General features: G+C 41.4%; 1 long non-coding RNA gene across 4 annotated transcripts in view; it reads right to left on the bottom strand.

Moving 5' to 3' along the window:
* Positions 1–3,895: 3,895 nt before the first annotated feature.
* Positions 3,896–21,900, bottom strand: part of LOC142442967 (uncharacterized) — a 63,427-nt gene continuing 45,422 nt past the window's right edge. For all 4 annotated transcript variants that reach the window (XR_012783494.1, XR_012783491.1, XR_012783492.1 and 1 more), the window contains 4 exons: positions 21,372–21,437; positions 8,176–8,255; positions 6,931–7,060; positions 3,896–5,803 (listed from right to left, as the gene is read on the bottom strand). This is a non-coding gene — a long non-coding RNA (uncharacterized LOC142442967). The remainder of the gene's footprint in view (positions 5,804–6,930; positions 7,061–8,175; positions 8,256–21,371; positions 21,438–21,900) is intronic.

Here is a 21,900-nt window from a genome sequence, read left to right as displayed (position 1 = left end):
GGGGCGCACCCGCATCCTCGACAAATGAATGAAGGATGCCGCAGCTCTTCTTCTCCCGCTCTTTTCCAGGGCTGTGACCAATGACGTAGCCTTTACAGTCTGACGTGTGCTCGGTCACGCCCCCTTGCTCCGCCCCGCATTGCTGAATACAAGTTCTGGTATATCTCTGGTCTTGGATATCCAGCACGTTTATTTACAGTACTTAGTCTGCTATATTTTTTATTCTCTTATTAACCCCTATCTCTTATTAACCCCACTGTTGACTATGCTTGCATAGAGCGCCCTGTGTTAAGGTTTCATGATATACACGCTGTGTTGTGTTTGCAAAATGTTACTGCACGTGTTGTTAGCACTTCCCATGTGCATGCGGTAACGGTGTGTATACAGTGAGGCAGCACATGCAGTAACAGTGCGTACACAACACAGCGTGTATATTATGAGTCCTGACACAGGCTGCTCTGTGTCATCACATCCTGGAGTATCATCAGCCTGCGTTAGGCCTCACACTGTACAAGCTGCACTGTGTGCATGCGGTGAGGCAGCGTATGCAGTGATGCAGCGCATGCAGTCACACAGCGTGTATAGCTATTGTTGACACCACATTGCTTTTGTTGACCCTCTTTCCACTGACAGAGCTAGTTTACTGTTTTCCTTTAAAATAAATATTCAAAAACATTTAACCTACTGATGCCTCAATGTAATTTTATTGAGATCTACTTTCATTTTGAAATTTACCAGTAGCTGCTGAATTTCCGAGTCAATGTGTTCCCAGGTTTTGGTGACAAAATTAGGTGCCTCGGCTCATATTCGGGTCGGCTACTACTCGAGTACATACAGTAATGTTACGATCATCCTCATCCTACAGACTCAGAAGCTGACACTAATGTAGACTAAGTAATTTAGCCTATTTTATGGGAATCTCAAGTGGCCCGGGTCTCTGTGACTTCAATGTCACAATTCTTTTCAGAACACAATGTGGGCAATTGGAGTTCTTAAAAATTATTTATTTTCAGTTATAAAACTAATGTGCTTCTGGTGGTACCTTCCCCCATCAAAGTAATCAAAACCACCCCGACCCTGCACTTGGACACTGTACTTGGGAAAGCCTTCTAGACCTCTCTCTGTACATACACAGACAAGTTGTGTACATATATGCATCTTAAAGATAAATGAGACACTGTACATAATATTAAACCCTACTCAGTCACATAAAGTGAACATTTTGTCAATAAAGTTCCACATTCTCTATATTTCTCTCTCCAGCCAATATTATACAAGGTCAGCAGTTCAAATCATTCCAGTGAAAGATGAGGCTCTCTGCTCCCATAAAAAAAATGTACAGTCTTGGAAACTATATGGGGTTGATATGAGTGAGAATCTATTCAATGGCAGTGAGATTCCATTATATGTAGGCATATACTCTAAGCCCTTTTAGGGACACTCCCCACCCCCAATTCCTTCTTCTACTATTTCAGTAACAAAGTTTCCTAAGGGTTTGCTATGGTTGAGAATAGCCCATTGTATTCTAGAGGGCCAGGGGATACAGAGCTATGACATTGATGTAAAATGGGAAATCAATTATAATGGTCATTTGGTAACTGGTGAGATGGAATTATTAGCATGCATTGAGACCCGATAAAAATGGAATCAATGGAATCTGGGATAAAAGAATGGAAGAAATATATGCGCTACTAACACAAAAGCCAGGAAGGGCTGAATCATAAGATAGCAGATGCCGCCACCTGCAGGTCAAAGCCTGCTATGCCATTTCTAAAACGGCCATTCATTGCCCATTCTGCCCCTTAAGCAAGTAAGAAATCAGGCTCTCAGCTGGCCTTAGCCAGGCAGACTTAACCTAGTGGTTTTCTAAAAGAGCATGGATTAGCTCTAGGCACCCTCAACCTGCTGGGTCCTTTTCAACCTCAACTATGGTCTTCCTATCTGCACTATTAGAGGTAAAGGTTTATGCAGCAGAAAAGAGACAGCTCAGCATTGCTTAACATGAGTAATGTGGTCCTCAAAACTGCCTCACAAAGTATTCCCCATGTCTTTCCAAGTTCTGCTGAAAATGGATTTGGTAAACCATTTGATTTGAACAGCTTCATTTGAGCAATGAGGTTCCCTTTCCCAGAACGTCTGGGATGGCCCACCTGACCATCTCCACTGCATGAGGAAACCTCCTAAAAGACATCACAGCACTGCTTACACATGAGCCAAGATTTGCATCATTGCAAACTCTAGGATAAATCTGTTTCAAAGAGTATACAAATTTCAAATAGTGATTTTTCACCATATAGGGTTCTTCAGAAGTTAGTCCACTTTACACTCATGCATTGTTGCGTGTCACTGATTCTATCCATAGTAACCCCATATGACAAAGTAGAAATGCCCCATAGACTCACTGCCATGGAGTCAATTCTGACTCACAGTGACCCTATGGGGTTTCAGAGACTATCGATCTTTGATGCAGATAGTCTCACTGTTCTCTCGGTAGGTTTGAACCACGGACCCTGTGGCTAGGAGTCTAACCTTTACCCAACAGCACCACCAAGGCTCCCTTCAAGATCTTATCCACAAGCCCAAACTAAACTGTCATCACCTTGATAGAACTGGGTCTTTTTATATGGGCATAGAAAAGCTGATCTTTCTCCCATGGAGCCACTAGTGGTTTCAAATGGTTGATCCTGTACTCAGCAGCTCAAATGAGTAACCCGGGCTCCTTCCAAGATCCTATACAAACTCACTGGTGTGGAGTCAATACTGACTCATGGCGCGCTACAGGGCAGGGTAGAACAGCCCCTAAAGGTTCCCAAATCTAGCTCTTTTCAAGAATAGAAAGACTCATTTTTCTTCCTCAAAGTGGCTGTTAGTTTCAAACAGTTGACCTTTGGGTTAGTAGCCTAATGAGCAAGCACTATGCCTCCAGGGACCCTTGAAACCCTACAATGGTTCTCAACCCTCCTAATGCAACAACCCTTTAATACAGTTCATGTTGTGGTGACCCCAACCATAAAATTATTTTTGTTGCTACTCCATAACTATAATTTTGCAATTACTATCAATCATAATGTAAATATCTGATATGCAGGATATATTTTCATTGTTACAAATTGAACATAATTGTGAGATCACGAGGTGTCGATGGGATCAGGTATCAAAGAACAAAAAATTCTATCATTGTGAATTGCGGAGTGGAGACCCAAAGACCATCTGTAGGCAACTAGACATCCCCTTACAGAAGGGTCCTTGGGAGGAGACGAGCCAATCGGGGTGCGTTACAGCACTGATGAAACATACAACTTTCCTCTAGTTCTTTAATGCTCCCTCCCTAGCACTATCATGATCCCAAATACAGCTAGACCACAGGATGTACACACTGGTACAAGTAAGAACTGGAAACACAGGGAATCCAGGGCAGATAAACCCTTCAAGACCAATAATGACAGTAGAGATATTAGGAGGAGAAGGGGAAGGTGGGGGAGAAAGGAGGAACTGATCACAAGGATCTACATATAACCCCTCCCTGGGGGGTGGACAACAGAAAAGTGGGTGAAGGGAGACGTCAGACAGTGTAAGACATGATAAAATAATAATTTACAAATTATCAAGGGTTTGTGAGGGAGGAGGGGCGGGAGGGAAGAGAAAAAAATGAGCTGATATCAAGGACTCAAGTGGAAAGCAAATGTTTAGAGAATGATGATGGCCACAAATGTACCAATGTGCTTGATATAATCGATGTGTACATGCACTGTGATAAGAGTTGTAAGTCCCCAATAAAATGATTTAAAAAACCCCAATTGAACATAATTAAAGCATAGTGATTAATCACAAAAATACATAATTATATATTGTGAAATATTTATTTCTAATTACAAATAAATGAAATTTTGTCTTGAGGCATGGTGTAATATGGCTAGCAGTCTTAATATAACAACAGTAAACTACATTGCTATATTTGGTGACAGTATCCACACAAAAAGCCACCATCAGTGCAAAGGTTGAGATAGCTTCTTTCTCACCAGATCAGAAATTCTCGGGGCAGTCTTTGCAAGAGCACAACGAACATCATCTTCCATAACAAGTCTACTTCTGTATTTAGACTTGATAACCAACAAGCTGGAAAACCCTGTTTCACAAAGATATGTTGTTGGAAATGGAAGAAGGAGGCGCAACACAGTCTCAGACAGAACAGGATATGACTGCAAACACTTGATCCAGAATTTTCTAACTGGCATTGTAGAGAAATCAGTTCTCGCTGCATCGCTGTTCATAAGTGCAATGAAATCCTCCTGTGCTGTCTCAGGAACATCCTCAACTCTGACTGTGAATGGGCTTCTGGCAAGCGCAAATGGGGTGTTAGGTAGATTTGGAAAATACGATGAAATTTCGTCTGCAAGCATGCGCAAATGTTCTTTCACAGAAATTATCATTGTAAGCCTTTTGTCTGGTTCAATGTCATGTTCCTCAAAAAAAGTAGATAAGGTAGGCAACATATAAATTTTATTTTCATCCAATTTTTTTTGCCAAAGCTGAAGTTTCATTTGGAAGGATCGGATCTTTTCGGACAAATCGAGGCATGTTGCATTTGGTCCTTGCAGTGATAAATTTAATTCATTCAAGATGGCAAAGATGTCCACCAAGTAAGCTATTTTCTGCAGTTCAAGTTTATTGCTGAAAAGTGATTCAAACTGTGGTCTTGCTTTCTGATTAAAAAACGCTTTGAGCTCATCACGAAGTTCAAACACACGTTTTAAAACTTTTCCTCTTGACAGCCATCTGACTTCAGTGTGAAATAGCAGAGCATTATTTGGCGCATCCAACTCGTTGCACAGTTGTGAGAACAGCTGACTGTTTAAAGTGCTCGCCTTTACAAAATTGACAGAACTTATGACGCATTTCATTACTTCTTGCAACTCTTGTGGCAGTGTCTTTGTTGCTAATATTTGCCGATGAATCATACAATGAGTTCTAATGACTTTTGGTGACTCATTCAGTACCAAACGTTGAAATACAGATCGACAGCCTAGCATAGCTGGAGCACCATCTGTGCAAACACCACAAACCTTTTCCCAAGAGATCTTATGCTCTTTCAGAAATGAACCAACTGTGTCAAATACATCACGTGCAGTAGTTGTGGTTTCAAGAGGTTTGCAAAAAAGAAACTCATCTTTAAAGTCGCCATCATTAATATACCTCACGTAAACCAGTAACTGTGAACAGTTTGCAACGTCTGTAGATTCATCAAGCTGGATGCTAAATAATGGAAGTGGAGCAGATTTAATTTCCTGGATTACCTGAGCAAGAATATCAGCAGACATGTCATCTATTCTTCTGCGGACAGTGTTGTTAGATAAGGAAATTGCACTCAATTTCGTAACAAATTCGTCTCCAATCTTAACTGGAACAATGTCGTCGGCTGCTGGAAACAGTAAATCCTCAGCAACGGTGTGCGGGTTCATAGCTCTGGCGATGTGTGCCACCAAATATGAAGCTTCAACAGCTGCTACGTTTTGTGTGTGGTACTTGCCACCAGTGTCAAGTCTGGCTTTCTTGAATCCATCAGCTTTGCTTCTAAAATAGTTGGTATCCTTGCCAGCAAAGCTTGGATGCTTGCTATCAAAATGGCGTTTTAGTTTGTTTGGCTTCATAGATTCTGCTGATAGAACTTCACAACAAATAACACATTGCGGTTTCTCAATTCCTGCTGTAATTATTGAGGTAAAACCATACTGTAAAAAATCCTCACTATATTTTCGTTTCTTAATGTTCTTCTCTACACGATCCATTGTCTTTGGATGGTTTGCTAATGAAAATAATATATAACAATAGCTTTAATAATACAAAAGATGATACATGCCATAGCTCAGTAAATACAGTTCATTAAAGTTTCCTATGATTTACCATTCTGTTATTTTTACATACCTGTTACTATCACAAGGGGGCAGTATTCACATCAACCACAGGTAAATGTAAAAAGACCCATCAACATCCAGATAAGTTCCCATTGTACACTTATTTTTTTTCAGTCATTGATCATTTTACAGTAAATGATTTTACATTTACCCAGTAATTATAATTGATGAAATGTCATTTTTACCTCCAATACAGCTGCTTTAAACACAGTAGCTACTTTCAACACAGCAGCTGCTCTCTACACGTGTGACTTATCCGCTTGAGTATGGCGCCAACCCTGTCACATATACGTGTATTTGTACGGACTGAATGTGATGAGGTTGGCATGATGATGCCATTTTAATGACAGGTACTCACATGTGGGCGTATGTGCATGTGGGTGGACCTGCCTAAAGACCGATGGAGGAGTGGTGTCATGGTTCCTAACACCATCGGAAATATGTTTTTCGATGGTCTTAAGTGACCCCTGTGAAAAGGTCGTTTGCTGCTGAAGGGGTCGTGACCCACAGATTGAGAACTGCTGGTTTAGATAGGTAGGACGCAAAAATTCACTGACATATAGTAAGTAAACATATACAAAGCACCCAATAATCAATGAACTAGCAAACCAGCAAATATGCACCAACCTGATTGATCCATGACTTAATTGCTACATACCCTAAGCTAACTAGGCAATATCACACAGTCGTCATTTACTGAACATGAAAGAATTTTTGAAGCCCTGACAACAACAGAATAAGGAAGACCAGGATCCCAAGTAAGGTTTAACAAGTGAGGAAAAGGTGTAACATAAAGTCATGAGAGATTAGAGAACAGAGTTAAGAGAAGGCACGGTCCCTAAACGGCTAACACTCAAATGACTGAGATTCCAAGGTCTCCAAAATTATGCAGAAAAATTACAGCTCAACATGGAAAAACTCTGGCTCAAAGTACCATTTGCATATGAAATACCTCAGTGTGAGAAAAATGGAAACATTTTAGTTTTCCACTGCACATGACAAAGCATGTCAATATTACCTTTCTTTCGAAAGAGTGCATTTAGGTAATTTTCTGCTTGGCATTCAATCTTATCAGCGTTGGGCTGGCCCTGAGATGATAGTTTCTCCGTTGGTGTTGACTGTGAAGAATCAAGCAATGGTATACAGTCCTAGAATTATTAGAAAACAACAGAGCATAAATCACTTCACTCGAATGGGCTCCCACTACAAATGGCAAAAAGAAAAGTATTCACTGTAAGCTCACTTCTTCAACTTTTTAAATATACCAGATTATATAGAAAGAATATAAACGTGGGGGCAGGATGCGGGGACAGGTGTATGAAGAGTATCAGCCCTAACACGGGGAGCACATTAGCTTTATTCCTTACCCAAACAACGTCAGAAAAAGAAGAGAGAAAAAAAGAGGCTTAGCCGATCAAATTACTGATGATGAATAGATCCACTGTCTGGCAAGTCAGTAACTGAATTCTTACAGAGACTTTTAACAAAGCAGATACGTTTACCCACTAATCTCACCATGCTGGATCTAGAGTCTCAAGATCTCGTGTCTTCTTGGCCCTTCTCATATATGCTTATAAGGAATCGGGATTCCTCACCGCACTGGCTGTTGCTTACACAGTTTATACCCTGTGACAAGGAGCCCTGGTGGTGCCACGGCTAAGTGCCCAGCTGCTAACTGAAAGGTTAGCGGTTCGTACTCACCAGCTGCTCCACAGGAGAAAAGAAGTGGCAGCGAGTTTCCATAAAGATTTACGGGCACGGAAAGGAGGTACTGAGCAGCATTCAACTCTATCCTATCGGGCGGCTATGCATTGGGATTGACTCAACAGCAATGAGTTTGCCTTTCGGTTTTAGACAGTAGGCATTTAATACTTAAAAATTTACACAGGAGATAATTAGGATATTCAAAAGACTTCCAAGAATGAATGAAAAGCTTTAAAAAGTAGCACATTATCCCCTACTTATATATTCTTAAGAAATCAGACACTACAGTGGTCTTGGAACTACACTGAATTTCATGAATCAAGAAATTCTAAGAAACAAATGTGAAATAAGGAAAAAGGATCGGATTGCCACTGTGAGATATGCTAAATGGTAGGCTACCACACTTAGACTGCAAGATATAATCTTTATTACCAATATCAAGCATTTAGACTTACACTGTAAAGTCACAAAATTTTCCAAACCAATTAAGCTAAAAAATTAAAATTCTGTTACAGTTGTGCAGTTTGTTTAGAAATAATTTCACAGCACAAAAACTTACACTGACTGCTTCTCTCTGTAGGTTACAAAATGAACATTTTTCATCCATAGACCAGTCAGTCAGTTCTTCTGGTTCACAGTCTTTAAAAGAAGGAAAAATACTCATGAAATTCACTAACTTGAATTGAACAAACAAAACTCCCACTCTCTACAGCAGCAAGATGGTTTATCTAAAAAGAAAAGTAGCTACTAATGCTAAGGGGAGAAGGCCCACCTTTAACACCAAATTGATGGCATCTAAAGGGAAATAGGCCAAGAAGGCTAGAGGAAGTTACACCTGCATCTCTATGGGGTCAGAGAGTAGCGCCCTGGTGGCCGAGTGAGGTATGCACTGGGCTGCTGGCTGTCTGCTCCCACAGAGATTCCCAGCCTCAGGAATCCAATGGGGAAGTTGGCCTCTGCCAGGAGGGTTGCTAAGAGTCAGAACTGCCTCGATGGCAGCACCTTGAGAGAGTTATTTAGAGGGGAACAAAGAAACCAAAGCAATAGAGAACTGGTTAAAAGCTAACTCCCCAAATTAGGATTCTGAGTATCACTGATGCCCTTCTGAGGGACTCCCTGAGTGGCACAGACAGTTAAGCGCGTGGCTACTTACTACGTGAAAGGGTGGTGGGTTGAAAGTTTTGCAGAAGGGCCTGGACAGAAAACCCTGACAGTCAGTTGTTGAGCCCTCTCGCTCAGCAGTTGCTGTGACACTCCCACTGGGGTCACCACAGGTGGGAACCTACAGGAGGGCTGAGTCTTTCCAAGCTATCAGCAACCAGGGAAATGGAGGGAAGGGCCTGGAAGGAGTGGACAACCTCACAGATTTCAGACAATGAAGTGCTGCTAAGAAAACAGATTCATGGCTTATAAACCAGCTCAGATTTTTTGGCTTTGTCGTAAGATGTAGAATACAATGCAGAAAAACAATACGTCATATTATTCAACATATACGTTTCTCTGCCACAAGGATGTCAGTTCTTTATAATCTAATAGTTGTAATAAAGAATAGAACTTCTGGAAAACAGTGCTATGAAAAGAGTAACAGCAATGCCATGCAACTGGACAAGTTCTTATGCCGACCTCAAACACACAAACCATTATCACCTGTGAAGCCTCCACTCACTGTTGCACCACAGTAACTAATTCCAGTACTTTTGAAACACACAGTAAAGCTGAATGCATACTTCTGCCAGACTGCGCAGGAAACACGCTCACCCTTATGAAATGACTATACAAATCAAGTTAGGCTCTGCCCCAAGGACTCTACTGTGTGAATCCAGTTATATAGGATGGAATAGAAGATAATACAATTTCTTGCAGTATATAGAGTACATTGGGATCTCCCTTCGACTGTGGTAGCACTGATCTACAAATAGTTCTAATACGTAGCTGAGCTTTAAAAGGGGGGGGGGAGGTGAGAACGTAGATCTATTATAGGGCAATGAAAAGATCAATGGATTTGAAGTCTCAAATATGTGGGATGAAATTCTACTTATTAGCTGTCATCTTGTCAAGCGGCAGAGATTTTTGCTTTAAGTGCCTCATTTGTGGATCAAATGGGGGGAGAAATGTGGGAATGATTTATAAACGACAAAACCCTGTGCAAAGGCTAATTAGTAAGCAAGCAGAGTGGCTGGTCATTAAATCTTTTTTTAGTCCCAAACCATCATGGGGGTGTAGTTAATAAGGTCAGTCTGCAGAGGACACACACTTTTGATTAAACACCTAGTTTAAATCACAGATCCCTGCCTATGACACAGACTGACAAGTCAAAATACTTAAGCAATGAATTAAGAACTAAGAACCCATCCTCACAGAACTGCTGCCCTGTGTGGCCTTGCTGTTTTCAACCTGTCTTTGCAAAAGAATCAGACATTTGCACCTGGGCTGCTGGATGGTGCCACGCCTTTCACTAGAGGCATATCCGCTCAGTGCAGCAGCAGAAAGGATGTGGAATAGTGGCAGTGCGCCCTCTGCAGGAGGCAGGTGTTGGGAGGCACACCACCTCCCAGGAGTGGCCTTGACCTTCCAGCCCCTTACTCCACTCTGGGTCCTGGAGTCATGCAGAGAAAAGGGACCCAATACTAAGCCTGGGGGTCCAGATGAACCTGATCACCCATGAGTTGTTTATTGTACATCACTGCTGAAGCTAAACTTCACTCCCACGCCAGGCATAATTTTGACAGGCCAGATCAAAAATCTTACCCTCGGTTATTAGAACCTTGTGAATAGGAGCTATGAGAGAGTGGTAGTTACATAACCTCGTGTTATCTTGAGGATATTAAGAGTGAATGTGTGGAGTCTAGCCTGTTAATGAGTTTCCGGCCTCATGATGCCTCCTTGTGGGCACAGCTTTCTCATGAGGATTCTGGGAACTAACTAATCAATCCATCTAATGAACCTAATCTAATCTAATCTTACCCATCCATTGTCTGTCCGTCCATTCATCTATCCATCTTATCTACCTATTGCCCCGCCTTGGTCTTCCTCTTGAGAAGTCAGGTGAAGACTTGCTGAGACCCATGAGAAGCCTCTTTCTCTGCTTCACTTTGCTGTTCAAGAGCCACACTCAGGGAGCTGGAAGAGCCATGTGGAGACCCATGCCAGCACTGAGATGCTGCCACCACCACCACTGGACCCACAAGACTTTGCACCCACTGGCCTGGGATCTTCCTGCATTTCACAACATTGCATGTGCTGCATGACTCTGAAGAGAGATTTATGGACTGGTATTGGACTTATGGGCTAATATCGGACTCATGGACTTGACCTGGACTGGGCTGGGCTGTTTTCTTAATTAAAATTACTCCTGGATATAAAGCTCTTTCTTATACACATGAGTGTCCTAGGATTTGTTTTTCTTGTCAACCTACCCTAACATAGAGAGGAACCTAGCATTCATTTTCGGGAGGGTTTGTTGGTAAGCTGGTAGGCATGAAGGATGTGTAATTTTTGAAAAACAAAACGACTCATAAAGTGTTGGTTGTTGACTCAAAGCTGAGTATGTTGACTCATTCCAAGATCAAGGCACTAACTAAACAAAACATGGACAACTCTGGATTGCTTAAGACAACTACCCGCTGTCAGGTAAAAACTGAGGTGTGATGAAATGATTGTTACTAATTTTAGTTGCATAAGTAGGAGATCTTCAGGAGAAAGTTAGGTAAAATAAATAACGATGGAGTTAAATAAATGGTACTGAATACTCTATTGATTCCACTGTTGTTAGGTGCATCGAGTTATTCTGATCCATCGCCATCTTCCGCCTAACAGAAGGAAACGCTTTCCGGTCCTGCGCCATCCTCACAACTGTTCCTAGGTTGGAGTCCATTGTTGCAGCCACAGTGGCTATCCATCTCCTTTACGGTTTTCTTTTTAATCATTTTATTGGAGGCTCATACAACTCTTATCACAATTCACACAATACATCAATTGTATAAAGCACATTTGTACATTCGTTATCCTGATCATGCTCAAAACATTTGTTCTCCACATAAGCCCCTGGCATCAGCTCCTCATTTGTCCCCCTCCCTCCCCGCTCCCCCTCTCAGAGCCCCTGAAAATTTATAAATTATAATCATATCTTATACTGTTGGACGTCTCCGTTCACCAACTTTTCTGTTGTCTGTCCCCCAGGGAGGAGGTTATATGTAGATCCCTAGAATCGGTTCCCCCTTTCTACCCCTCCCTCTACCCTCTCCAGTATCGGCACTCTTACCACTGATCCTGAAGAGATCACCCATCCTGAATTTTCTGTTTCCAGTTCCCATCTATACCAGTGTACATCCTCTGGGTTAGCCAGATTTTTAAGGTAGAATTCTGATCATGATAGTGGATGGAGGTGGGGAGAGGAAGCATTTAGGAACTAGAGGAAAGTTGTATATCTCATAGTTGCTACACAATTAGCTACATAGTTGTACATAATTAGCTACATAGTTGCTCTTCTCCCATGACCCTTCTGTAAAGGGATGTCCAGTTGCCTACAAATGGGCTTTGGATCCCCACTCCGCTCTCCCCCTCATTCACAATATGATTTTCTTTAGTTTTTTTCATGCTTGATATCTCATCCCTCGACACCTTGTCATCACACAGGCTGGTGTGCTTCTTCTATGTGGGCTTTGTTGCTTCCAAGCTACATGGCCGCTTGTTTACCTTCAAACATTAAAGAACCCAGACGCTATATCTTTTGAGAACCGGGTACCATCACCTTTATTTACCACATTTGCTTATGCACCGATTTGTCTTCACTGATCATATCGGGAATGTGAGCACACGATGAAATAATTTTTTGTTCTTTGGTGCCTGATAACTGACCCCTTCGGCATCTCGTGATCACACAGGCTGGTGTACTTCTTCCATGTGGGCTTTGATGCTTCACAGCTAGATGGCTGCTTGTTTACTTTCGAAGCCTTTAAGAGCCCAAGAAAGCTTATGGTGCCTTGCTATCAAAAGATACAGTGTCGGGGGGAGGGTGGAGAGAAAATGAGCAGTCGATATTAAGGGCTCAAGTAGAAGGCAAATGTTTGAGAATGATGATGGCAACAAATGTACATATGTGCTTGACACAATGGATGGATGTATGGATTGTGATATGAATTGTACGAGCCCCAATAAAATGATTTTTAAAAAGATACAGTGTGTCTGATCTTAACGATAACTCTTAATAGAGTTTACCATCTTTAAGACCCCCAAGAAAGCTTATGGTGCCTGGCTATCAAAAGATATAGCATCTGGGGTCTTAATGATTACTCTTAATAAAGTTTTATCAGGTATTTTTCATGAAAGAAAGTATGAATGTATCTAAAACACCTGCAGAAGAGTCTGAACCTGAGGTGACAAAGACAGTGAAGTAGGTATGTGAGACAAAGCCCACCTGAGATACAAAATTTAGCCAATTTTCTAGCCATGAAAAAATGAAAGACTGTATGTACACAGTTAAATATCAACATGAATTTTTAAAAAATCAATGAAATGAGATATCCAGCCAGCTGACTAATTATAATAACTGTAAAAGAATAAGCAAGTTGCAGTAACTCCACAATGTTGCACAGCCACTAAGAATGTTTATTCAGATGTCTATGTACCCAGGAAAGTATGCTCTTGACACACTGTCAAACACAGTAGGCAGAAGAGTGTACATAATGAACATGCACACTACCGTTGTTAAGTGCTGTGGAGTTGGATGTGACTCACGGGTGACCTCACTGCTCAGTGCCATCCTCACAACTGTTGCTATGTGTCAGAAGTGAAATTACGTGCTGTGGCTCTTCATCCTTACTTCGTTTGTGTAACTCCCACCACATGAATGGGTCCAAAGCGAACCCACGGCCTCCAAGGCGATTCTGACGCACAGCCATCCTATATGGGGTTTCCAATGGTGTACGTCTTTATGGGAGCAGATGGCCTATTTTTCTCCCTGGTAGAAACAGGCAGGTTTAAAGGGCCTGCCCTGTGGTTAGCAGTCTCTGGCAGTGCCACCAGGGCTCCTCAATGACTGGGTATTGCTGGGTTAGGTGCCACTGAGTCCCTTCCAACCCTCTGCGACCTTATGCACAACACAACGAAACACTGCCCGGTCTTGTGCCATCCTCACACACTGTTCCGATGCCTAAGCCCAGTGTTGCAATCAAGGAGTCAGTCCATCTCCTAGGGCCTTCCTCTTTGTCACTTTAACAAACATGAAGTCCTTCTCCAGGGACTGTTCTCTTGTGACAACATGTCCAAGGTACATACAATGAAGTCTCATCATCCTTGCCTCGAAGGCACACTCTGGTGGCACCACTTCCAAGACAGAATGGATTGTCCTTTTAGCAGTCCATGGTACTTTCAATGTTCTTCTCCAGGACCACGATTCAAATGCACCATATCTCCTTCGTCTTCCTTAATCAATATCCAACTTACACATGCAAATGATTGGGTGACAGCATGCAAATAAGGTGTAGGAGACACTAATAAAGGGATTGCATGACACAATGGATGGATGTATGGATTGTGATAAGCATTGTACAAGCCCTCAATAAATTTTTTAAAAGGGGGGGGATTGCTCAGTTTTGCCATCCTGTTGGATATACAGTGATCCATCTCAGAAAAAGACACAGAGTCACGACCACTAAGAATAAAGAGCAGTAACACTGAAGCACTTCCAAGATCCCTGTGTGGAGGACGGGAAGCCACCGCAAACAGAATGGTGGGCTTCCTGGCCTACAGAGAATAAAACTGAGTTGTTATGGGTAGGGGCTGGCATGAAGAGTGGGGTACACTGTGGGCACTTATCAGCACTCAAGACACTTCCTAATACTTGTCAGAGCAGGGCAAAGACCAAGGGGATCTGAAGCTGAGAAGGACCAGAGTGAGATGTGCCTGCCAGCACGTCTAAGAAAAATCACCGAGGACAAAAGAACTATACACCCTAATGTTTCTGAAGCTGACTTATAATGTGCTAACTTCCCTAATAAGCCCCATCACACTGGATGTTGGGCCACTGCAACAATGTGATGCAGAAGACTCTGGATATCAGAATAGGACACTCAAGGTTGGAGGGTGGGGCATGTCAGACCTCAACCTTACGGGAATCAGCCTTGGGCGGATGCGTTTTATTCTTGTGAAATCCAAGAAGCTCAGCCATCACACCTCCAAGCCTCTTTTTGTCCTAGGTTTAGTATGAATATACTATAACTCATTTTTAATAAAAGATTATCAATGGAAACATTTATCACTTATAGAAAAAAAAGTTAACAGTAGGTTGTGAAATGAATGTGTTTTTCTTCCCCTCTGGATTACTGCATTTGAAAATTTTCTACAATGAATACGTAAAACTTGTATAATAAATAATTAATTTTAAAATAACAAAATGCCATTTTCTCTACATACAATAATCAATTAATCTCCAAAAGACCGTAAGCCATAACTACATAAGCAAAGAAATAAATAACAGTAAGGTGAACAAAAGGCGATGAGCCACGAGCTTCAAATTGGGTCATCAGGCTTTTTACCAGAGAGCAGAGTTGTGATGCTGAGTTCATCTATAAATGAGGAGTTAGGGAAGTAAAGCTGAAGGAGCATCAAGCACAGGCTAAACCCATGATTCCTTAAACACTTCCTCTGTTCACAGGGAAGCCCTCCAGAAAAATAAGTGGCACCTATCAGTTGAATAGAAAGGCCTGTCTGTCTCCCATGGAGCTGCTGGTGGTTTCAAACTGCTGACCATGGTGATGGAGCCAAAAGTTGAACCACTTCAACACCAGGTCTCCTAACTATAGTAATACATATGGTAAAAAGAGAACATGGTGATTAAAGGCAGATGTTTCAAAAATCGTCTTGGCCTGAAGAATCACACAGCACCGGAATGGGCACATTTTGATCTCCAGCCTTAAAGGGTGCCAAAGGCACATAGTTCTTCTGCCTGAAGATCGGCGACTGGCACAAATGGTCTGTCACAGACACTTTCAGCTCTATGACTTCTGCTCAAGCATTCTGCTCAGCATTCATGAAGAAATGGCATGTCTCCCAGTGAACAAAGCACTGGTGCCTACTTCATCCACACCACCATCACTCCGGAACTCAAGACTTCTTATTCAGAAGAAAGAACCTTCAGAAGAAGCTGGTTCTCATGGACTGAAAGGGACAATACGTTCCCGGGATGACACCAGGGTTGGCACAGAAACTGATCATACAGTGGCCATGTTCAGTCACGAACTTCCCCCAGTCCCCCGCCACGCGGCCTTGCACACTTTCCAGGAGAGTGCGTACTTTGCGAGACTGTAATACTTGAAACTTACCTTCCCGCAAAAAAGTTACTTGGATTTAGAAAGTTCTCCCGCCGCGTGAATTCTTTCAGCTTTGAGAAGCAAGACGAGGGAAAAAAATCCCTAAAACCTAATACAACCAGTACCCATCTTCTAAACCAAGGGCGGGAAACATCTGGCTCATGGTCTGTGGAATTATCCACACCAGCTAACATCGCATCGCACACCTCGCCAAAGAAGTTCCAGCCATCACATTAAACCGCAGACCAAACCCACTGCCACGGAGTCCCCGCCAACTCAGCGACACTATAGGACGGGCTAGAACGCGTTTCTGAGACTGCAACTCTTTGCCGCAGTAGAAACCCCCTTCTTTCTCTCTCCCACGGAGCTGGTGGTTTTGAACTGCAGACCTTGCAGATCACGGCCCAATTCATAGCCACTATCACTATGCTACCAGGGCTGTTCCCCCCCACCTGTGCGCAATAAAATTACAAAGCTCAACGTAAGTCTACAGGAATGTGACTAGCTGCGCTTCTACGCAAGCAAAACAACTAAAGATTGGTTTCACACCAATTACAACACAGATCACAATCACCACTTAACTGACTCTTTTTATTAATAAATCTTTTCATTGGGGCTCATACAACTCTTATCACAATCCATACATACATCAATTGAGCAAAGCACCCTTATACATTCGTTGCCCTCGTCATTCTCAAAATTTGTCTTCCACTTGAGTTTCTGGAATCAGCTCGGTTTCCCTTTTTTCCCCTCAACCTCCCTCGCCACTACCCCTTTCCCCCTGCTCCCTTAATAGTTTATACATAATTATTTTTTCCCATCCTTTTTTACAAAGAAACAATACTCTAGGATCAGATTTAAGATCCTATCTGCTGAGGCAGGTTCTCCCTCAGAACTGTTGATAGTTAAACCAGAATCCTTCAATTCCTGGCCAGTGGGGGCAGAAGGTGCGATCTGGGTCTTTGCTGGTGTCCCTAGGGGAAAAGGAAGGAGGGCATTTTGAGTCCTAGAGGCCGAAACTGTCTGCAAAGCGGTGAAGAGGACTGTGAATGGATGGAGGTCTGCTGGAAATCTGAAGGGTGGGGGCAGAAATTAGCGCATCTGTGAAACCTGGGCGCTTCAAGGGGAAAGTCTAACCTGTGTGCCCAGTGCAGACTCAGGCAGACCTGGCATTTACCTTTGGAGAGTCTGCTGAGAATGTGTTTGTAGAAGGACCAGAGAAACATTCTGTATGAAACGGACCCTAAAAAACAGGGCAGCTGAAGCACCAAGCTGTTTATGGAGAACCTACCTTCCTTCCTTCCTTCCTTCCTTCCTTCCTTCCTTCCTTCCTTCCTTCCTTCCTACCTTCCTTCCTTCCTTCTGCTGAGAGACCCTTAAGAGGCACAGTCCTTGGTGTTTCAATTATGCTCTAGGACGCCCTCACCATGAATGACTAGAATCCTGGAAGAGGACGACGACTTCCAAACGGCATAATGGAAGCATAAGACGGTGAGCACCCAGCAGGGCTTCTCGGTTTGGCAGACTGAGTTGACGAGCTACAGGAGACAATCTGAAAGCTACAATGCCAGACAGCAGCGGGAGCCCAAGGGCCTCAAGTCAGTCCTTCAAACAGTGTTTGAGGGCTGACTGGCTCCTGGGTCGGTTGCACACCACCTTCCGACCTCAAAGACAATAAAGTCCTCTGGATTACATTTAAGATAGCCCCCAGGTACCTTCAAACCAGATGAGAAGGACTCGGAAATTGCTAATATGATCATCCTTGAAAATTCCCATGCCTGCCTCTGGCAGAGTTTAAGACTAGATAAACGCTATATGGACAAAAAGAAGTGTTTATAAATTTAAGACAAGTAAATTAATGTTTTTTAGTTTTATAAATAAGGTAAATTTCCATTGATATCTCATACTAGTAGTACCAATAGTATGATTACTACCACTGGAAAAAAGTAAAAGTTGACACAACCACGTAAGTTTCTTGATTTAGTCATTTGTATGTCTCTTTCCAATATTAATTGTTTTAGTGATAAAAATATACAAAGTACACTTTAAAAAATATTTTTGCTTTGTATTCTTGATTGATATAAGGGGAAAAGGTTTAAGAAAATCATCCACCACCCTGAATATCTGATGTCATACTTTTCTTTTTTCACTCCCCAAACAGGATCAATCAGCTTAGAGTGCATGCACTGCAACCTGTGTGTTTTTACCCACACTTAACAATGACAATCTTTCCACATCAAGAAGTAACTTCTACAACCTAAGCTCCAATGGCTGCATATACTCAGTTATCGCTGTAGCGTAAGTTACAAATAACCCTATTTGAACAGACAAACCAACAAAATTGGGAACAACCTTAAGAGCATCCCAGGGAGCAGCCTTACAGGTAACATCTGCACCTGGAGCCAGAGCCCTGCAGGCAGTTACAGGTTCCCAATGTCCAACTTGTAAGGCCGCCTAGCCCTTTCAGGGACTGTCAACTTGCCCTCATTTAAATGATTAGGCCAACCCTTATTTGCAACAAATTCTTCATCACAATGGCTTCACTGGCTGCATATGTGCAGCTTTTATATCATTACTAAAGCTTCAAGACTTTTCTTAAGGACGAAACTCAAACCCACTGTTGTGGGGGAGGATTCCAGCTCAGAGAACTAGAGGTCTGAGTTTGACTGGTCCACGGGGTTTACAAGGCTATAAATCATGGAGCTGCTGGGCTTGAACTGCTGACCCTTTAGTTTGCAGTTCTAGTGCTTAACCTGTTTCACCACCCAGCTCCTTTCCTACACTAAACCCAAAGCCAAATCCACAACTAGACCCTATCGAGGGTTTCCTAGACTCTGAATCTCTACAAGAGCTGATAGATTCACCTTTCTCTGTGGAGCGGCTGGTGGGTTTGAACTGCCCCCTCCAGAGCGAGGAGCTCATGCCTGAACCACAGCACCATCAGGATCCCCTTTCTGTATTAAAGGGTAAATATGAACGGCATGCTCCTGTTCTGACTTAGCTACAAATCGGACTTAACGATACACCAGCAATGCCTGCTTTGTTTTCTCTCAGTCAGGCTTTTGGTGACCAAAAAAATCAAGATTAGGCTTTATTGTTAAAAAATTATTTACTTTCAATTGATAGTAAATCTTTTTTCTTTGGAATAACCTGTATAAAATATGATGGTAACCATATAAGAAAACAATTTAAAAAATAATTTTATTGGGGGCTCATACAACTCTTATCATAATCCATACATACATCAATTTGTAAAGCACATTTGTACATTCATTGCCCTCGTCATTCTCAAAACATTTGCTCTCCACTTAAGCCCATGACATCAGCTCCTCATTTCTAGAAAACAATTATAATGATGATGTAACACTTTGGTAACAATACCTAATCCTGAAATAATACAGACCATTTTTGAATGTTACACAAAAATAGTAATCAAACCTTAAAAAATTATAGTTATAGAAGTAAAAAACTTGGGAGCAAAGAGAGAAAAGAACTATTTTAGTATGGTTTAAAGACATAATATACAGTTGAAAAATATAAATAAAAACATTTAGGTAAAATTCCGTTTGGTAATATCCTTTTAGGTAGCATTTACAAACGCAATCAAGGAAAGCAACACCTAACAAGAAATAAGTTCCTGGTTTTTTTTAATTTAATAAAAAATCTGCTACTATTCAATAGTAGTATCGGCAACAATTATGAGGATGGCGCAGGACCGGGCAGCGTTCTGTTCTGCAGTACGTAGGGCCAATGTGAGTCAGACCTGACTCAACAGCACTTGAAACCACCACCACCCAGCAGAGCCATCACTGCAAAGTCACCATCCTTTGAACAACAGCAACAAGGGCTTTGCTTCTTTACTTATTTTTATACATGATTCTAGTGAAGAGCTACGTTTTACACATTAGAAACATAACATACTGCCTTCACAAGATCCAAGTTACTTAAGTGACTTACCCACACTCATTAAGACTAAGACTCAATATCCTGGCTTCTAACCGAAACAGCCTTTCCTCTAAAGTCTTCATTTAGCAAATGTTTGCAAAAGTTAAAGGCAAAAAAAAAAAAGTTTAAAGGCAACAGAGGCAAATACTGTTACATACAAAATCCTGCAACAGTGGGTATCTGTGAGTAGATTCCTTGGATAAGTGGGAGAGTGGTATTATCTATATATCTTTAACTGTCTTTAAATATATGTATATACACACATAAATATATAGATTAGAGAAAGGACATTTGTGTGAAAAAGGATATTTACTTCTGTTGAAAATTATACACATGAATGTAGTAGTCCATAGAGGAACAAATAATGAAACTTCTTGGATATAACCAAGCAGTTTGAAAGAACAAGTTGCTGGGACTGGGGATCAGGATCTCAGTCTCAGGGGACACCCAGGTCAGTTGGCCTAACACACAGTTCACAAAGACAATGTTGTATATCCTGATTAAGGGAACAGCAACTGGGGCTTTAGAAGCTCATGAGCAGCTATGTTGGGTGAAGTCTTTGGTTTCTCCCTGAGCAGAGGAAAGAAGAGTGGAAAAAAAAAATCAAAAGATATGGAAACAATTAGTCCAAAGGACTAATGGAGCACACAAACATCAGTCTCTGCAAGCCTGAGACCAGAAAAGCTAGATGGTGCTCGTGACCACTCCGTCCTGCTCTAAAAAGGGTCACACCAGGAAGACCAGGACAGACTGGGTGATAAATGTGGAACCAAGTCCTAACAGAGCCCAAGCTTGCCGGTTGCATAGACTGGTAGAGACAGACTTCCAAGGCTATAGATCTGGAACTGAGCTCAGCTCCACATTACAATAATCGACCCAGAACTGAAGGGCAGCATCTGCCCAAGGACAAAGTTCAGAGGATTAGCCAAAAAAAGGAGCCATGGAAACAGGAAGCACACGGAGGAAGTGGGATAAATGATGATACACTGGGGATGCAGTGGATGAGTGGATTCCGAATGTGTATAAATTGCTAAACGTAAAGCCTCAGCCTGCTTTCTAAACCTTCACTCAACTCACAATAAAAAGTTAAAAATTAAAAAGTTTTACAACAAACAACTCTTCAGATAATAAAATCTAGCATTATGACAAAAAAAAATCAATGCGTTCAGCCACTAAGAAAAGATCAGACAAGACAAAAACAAGCAAAAAGTAAAACATTTTGGAAAATTTTTCTTAGAAAATATATATTCAATTAAATCTCATGTCCCTTTTAAAAATAAGTCAGCAAATATAATGTATGTTTTTCTTCTGTTTTGATTTAGTATACTAATTATTTTTAATCTTATGTAATAAAAACTGTGGATCATTTTATTTATTCATTTTTGAGAAACACTATATCTCATGAGTTCCTATTAATATAAAGCTCATGCAGAATAGTCACTTATCATTTGTAAATGGGGTTCAGAAAGTAAAAACTAAAAGTCAAATAAAAAAGCATTACCTTCAAATAAACTGAGGTCTCTTTGTAGCCGTGGTCCATAAAGCCCTTCTAAAATACTCTCAAAACCTGTGTGAAGAAATAAGTCTATTAACTGCTGGAAAAACTTTATTTTATTAATAACCAAAAGTCAGACTCTACTCCAGTCAGCACATTGTGAACTTAACACCATGGGTGGTTCTCTTTGCAAACGGAAGAAAACAGAATTATGCAAGAGACATGTCACTTAGAAATCTTTCCAAGTTACAAATCTCATGGCACGATATCTTATTTTGTAGAGAAAGGATGAATTAGAAGTGACAAGGTATTACAATCATGTTTTTTACCCCAAAAAAGTTCTTTAAAAAAAAAAAAGCATCTCTAATTCAATTACAAAAATGAATAAATAAATGTTAATGAGAAGAAATTCCTTAAACCTACGTGTAAAATGTAAATACAACCACTTGTTCATACCTAAAGAACGCCGTACTGAGTATACTGTCCGGGTAACAAACTCCCAATTCACAAATTTATCAATTATTAGTATGTTCTG

The sequence above is a fragment of the Tenrec ecaudatus genome, chromosome 3, assembly GCF_050624435.1.
Source record: "Tenrec ecaudatus isolate mTenEca1 chromosome 3, mTenEca1.hap1, whole genome shotgun sequence".
NCBI classification, from domain to species: Eukaryota; Metazoa; Chordata; class Mammalia; order Afrosoricida; family Tenrecidae; genus Tenrec; species Tenrec ecaudatus.
The sequence above is the reverse complement of the archived record's forward strand: the minus strand, read 5'-3'. Positions and strand labels throughout refer to the sequence as shown.